The following is a 6,062-nucleotide window of genomic DNA, read 5'->3' on the forward strand; positions in this document are numbered from 1 at the left end:
GAAAAGAAGGAAAAAAAAGAAAAAGGTTCTTTCAATTGGTATGTATTTAAACTAGTTTTATAGCAACTGAAGAGTGATAGTTTAGTAAAAATTATGCTACTAATTTCCTTAAAGGCCTAGAGTTCAAATTCTACTAAGTAAAATTTTAGTTTTATTTTGTTTTAATTTATAAAAAAAATTGTGCCCTTTTTGTAATATTTATTGTGCTCTCTATTGTAATTTTCCTTATGCTCTTTTTAGTAATATTCCCCAATTCATAATCCTTAGATATTTCTTCTATCCTCTGTGATTTAAGCTCCAGAGCATCGAGAAATTTCAAAATCTTCACGCGTTCTCAGCCTTCTCTCCTCCTCGCCATCGTTCTTCATTCCTTCTCTCCTCCTAGTTGTTCTTCTTTATTCTTTCTCTTCTCCTCACTGTCATTCGTCTGTTCCTTTTCCACTCTCATCCATATGCCATAGTAAAGGAGAAATATTGCAGCTCATTTCCTTTCCTTCTTTGTTTTGAGGCTATTGTTGGTGAGTGTGTGAATTTTGACTTCATCATCCTTCCTTCTCAACTACTAAACGTTCGTGTATGTGTGTATTATAAGCTTAAGTCTTTTCATTTTTTGGTTAATGATTTTTGCTTCCCACCCTCTTCAAAGAATAGCTGGGTGGAATTCTTCTCTTCTTCGGTGGTCCATGAGCTGAAATGTGACAGCTTCCACTGCACTTTAGTAGAGGTAAAATTTTGATTCTTCCTTCTTCTCGTTTGATTTCAATAGCTACGTGAATCATTCTTTTTCCTTCACTGGTCGAGGATGGTGCTCCGTTCTTTAATAGTTTTGTCTTGACATTGGTAGGAAGACTTAGGTGTTGTTTTGGTTATTGTTGGAGGGTAATTTATTATTATGTTGAGCTGAAAATATGGTGAAGAAATTAGATATTGAAAATTGTTGATTTTGCTTGATGCTTGTGATATAATTTAGTTAATTGTGAATGTTCTTATATTGTTTGTAGGAATACTTGAAAGAAAAAATTGGTGGGAGTAAGAGTTTGTTAAGCTTGGATTAGGAGTTGTGTTAATGATTGGGGCTAAATGTTGCTAAGTGTTGTTGATCACTTGATAGAATTTATGGAAGTCTTTAGCGAGAGTTTGAGGAGTTAATGGAAAAATTTAAAGAATTGTTGAAGAGTTTGAATATTAATTCACTTGCTTATATGAAGAAGGAAAATCATAATGACATAAAGGTTATTGGTTTAAATGCTAGGTTAAATTGGAGTATGACTGAAGTAAGCATGAAATTGAGGGAGTCTAACTATAAGATTATTGAAAACTCTCAGGTGAGTGGGTAGCATTTTGAATAAATCTCTAGTAAAATGTTTATAAAATTTCTTTATTTAAAGTTTAATATTATTCTTTTATAGGTGGTATAAATAGTCTTGCAAATTATTTTTTATAATAATTGATTTATAAATGATGATTTCTTGATTTTTCCTATGATTTATGTTATTGTCAAGTAATGATTGAAGTTGATATATGACAAATGGTATTAGGTCTCAAAAATAACTTACCTAATAAATTCTATGTTTGATATGAAAATTTTTAATATAACAATTCGTGTATGGAGGATAGAAGGATGAATATAAGAAATGGAAAACGACTGTTGAACAACTTATTTGAAAGTGAAAAATTTTGAAATTTTTATTCTTGCTCCATACACGCTTGATTTTAATTAGGGAGACTGAATTTAAAATATTGGATGTTAACGACAGTTCTGTTAACCCTTGACATGCCATGGTACACCTAGCTAACAGAGGGTATTGGAGATGCTAGCCCCATGTGCTGACCAACACACATGGAATGGAGGATGTAGTTTCGTGGATATAATTCACGCCTGTTATTTGTGAGCTTTATGCTTGTGCCTGTTTTTCATGGCTTCTTGCCACGTTGGATATGTTACTTATCCTCGTGAACTGTTTGTCTACGCTTGTTATTCATTCTGATAAAGCCCTCCTAGATTGAGCTTAAAACTTATCATTTTATACTAATTTCTTTAAAGGCATTTTTTAAAAAAATTGCATCAATACTTGAAATTTTATATATATTATAAATTTTTTTATAAACTTATCTAGTTCTAATATTGTTGTTGGTTCCACGATTTTACCATCAAGCAAACTTGTCATTTATTGTTAATTAAATCAAGTGTTTCATTATTTCCTTGATTTTTTAAATTAAATTATTAGTTACTATTTTCACATTTTTATTTTATTTATTAATTTATAATTTATAAACTCGATCAGGATGCTACTCACCAAAAATTTCTTTGGTCTTAGATATTGTAGCTGACCCTGTGCCTCCCGTTGATCATCGAGGGGCAGTATTGTTTTTTGGATAGTGGAAACACTCTTTGACCATTCATGTTGATGTAATTATATATTATGCTAAAATTATAAATTTAGCACTCCACATATATCATAGTTAGGTCCTAATTTTATTTTGTTAGTATAAATCTACTAGTGTGGAGCCAAGCTCCTTTTTGGTTTGGCTAACAGGTTTTGTCACTATAAAAACTTTGGAAGGTCTTAATTATTGAGGGATTCTATCAAAACTTTTATAAAATGTGTAGTACTTTATGAACTTTATAAATCATATATCGATAATTTAGTTTAATTCTTGATTAATTAAGGCTTATGGAATGTAAGTGTATATCATATTCTGTGTTAGTCATACCCTTAATACTAGGGTGTGACACAAAAGGGTTATCATAGTGAAAACTTAGCTCCACAAGTGTCCGCAAGCTTAATGAGCTCAACTAATAGTTAATCTACAAGATTAAATATTAAATCATCAATTCTCATTCTAATTAACCCCCTTTTAACATAATTTGAGGTACCCACTATATTTAAAATTTTACTTTAACACCATCAACTCTCCTAACACATTCCATTAATCCCATTTATTATCTAAATACTTAAATAAGCTCAAATCTTTACCCACATTATTCCAAAACTCTCAAATTTCACTCCAGGTTTGTCCAAACCCTAACCAAAAATTTTGAATCATTATAAAATCCATAAATTAAGGTTTAGAAGTCTGATTTAACTCTCCAAAATCTTAATTAAAGCAATGAGTTTTGTTACAACCTAAGGGAACACAAAATCAAGTCCCACATTACTCAAAACACTTAGAAATTTCATATAATAGGGGAGGGAGAGATATATGAAGCTTACCCAATGATGAATCTTGCCCAAAATGCCTCCAAATAGCTCCCAAAATCAAGTCCTGGCACCCACAAGCTCTTTCTCTGTCACTCCTCACATTTTCTTTCTTTTCTCCCTCTGACATTAGACGCAATCTTGTGTCTGATTTAACCTAAAAATTGGCCATGCACCTTACGCCGCGATACATGGCATAACAAACACCACTTGCCAATATGGCCAACTGCCCGAGTTTGATTAACCCGCATGCCATTTCAGCTCATTTTTCAAGCTGTTCAAAAGTCTAAAAACTTTATTAATGTTCCAAAAATATTATTAATTTATAAATCACTTATTTTAACTAAATCACCGTTGTTAAACACTAAAATTTTAGTGTTTGCAACTTAGTATGTTACAGTCTTCATCTTTCTTTTACCCCTGATCTTCACGAGCAACCTTCTTAATAACTTTTTGAGCATTAGAACCTTAACTTCTTGGCTTGGTTGTAGGCACTTCAAAAGTAACACACGAGGAGGCACCTAATTAATGATTCAGAATTCCTTTGATCTTATGTATTATATATTTTATATAGGTCTCAACTACAATTAGGAATTTCTGTATATGTTCAAACCTCTCAATCGTTATGGACTCAACTTCTTCTCTCTCTCTTTTTTTGTTTTTTTGTGCTACTTTGAAAGAATGCAAAGCTTATGAAGCCTTCTTTTGTATAAATGTTATATGTCTAGATCAATCCAATTCAACACCTATGAGGCTTCAAGATGGTTTTTCCCACGATTTGTACACCTCATATTTGCTCATTGAGGTTCTTGTATTATTGTTTGAACATTTAAGTTTGAGTTTCTTGTCTTCTTGTGTTGTCGTTGTTATTTTTTTTTTTGGGTGGAAAATTATAGTGCACGAGGTATATAAAAAATGAAAAGCTTAGTCACTATATATATTATTGTGTTTGTGATTGATTAATGGCAACAGCTGCTTCATCATGAAAGAGATTGTTTTCTTACAAAACAACGACGTTGCAGATTCATCATGCCTATTAAGAAAAGAAGACGTCAGAAGCAAGGAGGGTCTTGTGGTACAAATTTAGATGAGCAAAGCAAGTATAAATGTTACAAACACATTGTTTATATATTTTGATAAAAAAGAGATTAAGTATTGAAGATTTATAACATGTAAAGCTGACTATTATATTGTTTTCTCTTTTTAGGATATAACTTTGCATGTTTTATTCATACTATTGTTGTTACCATACTTTCAATTATGAATGTATTATAAAATGAAATGAAGTTGCTATTTTTCTTACTATATTTTAATATAATTTAAAAAATTTCCTGTGTATTTACACACAACAAATCATCATGTTTTCTTTTGATATATTATTTTATAGATTGATTTACTTGTGAAGGAAATATACTTTAACTTATACAAGAAGCATATTTTTTATGTGCCTTAAGAAAAGGCATCGGACCAACCATAAAATCAGTTTAAGTAGAATTGGCATTATAATTTTTAACTTTTTTCCACTTCCATTTGTATCTTAATCACTAATATCTCTTTACATTTACTTTGTCATTGTGTAGGTTTATAATGAGATATAGATGGCTATTTATTTTAATATATTTTTAAAGATGATCATTGTTTTCTCTTTTAAATTGTACTGTCTTAAATTATATTTATTTTTTATGCATTGGTCGCATTTGATATATTGAGTCCCTTTTGTTATCCTCTTTCACTTTTTGTTTTCCATGCAATTGCCATTAGGTTGCAAATTTTATATATGATTTTACATACTTGGTGCAAGCAAATAATTCCATCATTTCCTTTTACTACAGCTTGTAACTTAATAATTGTAGTTTGTAATTGTTTTATTCCTACTTATTTGTGGATTATGTATTTTCTTAACTTCAATTTTTAAGGATTTCATTTTCATTGAATCCAATTGTTTCAAATATTAGGAGTTTCCTTTGTTATATATATATATATATATATTTATATTCAAATATGTGAGCTATGTTAGTTTATTTTTGAGGTCCCTTTGTTTCAAATGTTGTTAAATGTATACAAATTTATATAACATATAAATTTTTATTAAATATCATTATTTCTTAAAAATAATATGCAGATAAGTAATAAATTGTAAAAAAATAAAATTGTTATTAAAATAACTTATCATACATTTGTATGAATAATAGATAATAAATGTTTTGTTGTGAAATCATATCTATTTTTTTTCTTCATAGGCCATAAAATCCCTTGAAAGTAAGAATTTGTCAATGTTTTCTAACTCTATCATTGAGAAAGTTTTAAATTGGGGAAAACTGTGCTATAGTATTTTTAATAAAACTCAATAGATTATAAGCTCTTCAAATAAGTAAAATCTAGATTTATGTTTCACTTGTCTCAATCCTATGTTGTGTAAAAATATATAGATACATTGGATGAATGTTTGATCTCACTTCCAACTTTATATTCTAAGTTTTATTGGTTTATTTCAAATTGGTTTCACATAAATTATTACATTTTATGCAATTATTGATTGTGCATTTGTATGATTTCAATATTATGACTTATTAACCAAGATTTTCTCTTATTCTTTGTAAGAATAATCAAGATTTCTTAAATTAAGTTTTCTTCAAATTTAAGAAAAAAAAGGGACACATGAATGAGATTTATTGTTTTGTGAGTTTCACACACATGATTTTCGTTTCTTCTTTCCTCCTGTAATTATTTCATCTTATGTTTTATTAAACCATTTAAACTAAGGTTTTAATGCATATGTTCTTATTCTAGAAATCATCTGCAAGCTGCAACAAATACAAAGGTATAGTTTTTGAAAAAAGTTAAAATAAAATTACAAAGGTC

General features: G+C 29.3%; 1 long non-coding RNA gene across 2 annotated transcripts; it reads left to right on the top strand.

Annotated features, from left to right (window-relative positions):
• Positions 1–323: 323 nt before the first annotated feature.
• On the top strand, positions 324–4,372 carry LOC129295351 (uncharacterized). Of its 2 annotated transcripts, XR_008589561.1 has the most exons (4): positions 324–518; positions 652–724; positions 1,253–1,325; positions 4,223–4,372. It is a non-coding gene; the product is annotated as an uncharacterized LOC129295351 (long non-coding RNA). The 2 variants fall into 2 exon arrangements; XR_008589560.1 differs by lacking the exon at positions 1,253–1,325.
• The last annotated feature ends 1,690 nt before the right edge of the window (positions 4,373–6,062 follow it).

The sequence above is a fragment of the Prosopis cineraria genome, unplaced genomic scaffold (genome assembly GCF_029017545.1).
Source record: "Prosopis cineraria cultivar Desert tree isolate PC_DT_omini unplaced genomic scaffold, ASM2901754v1 PC94, whole genome shotgun sequence".
Classification (NCBI taxonomy): Eukaryota; Viridiplantae; Streptophyta; class Magnoliopsida; order Fabales; family Fabaceae; genus Prosopis; species Prosopis cineraria.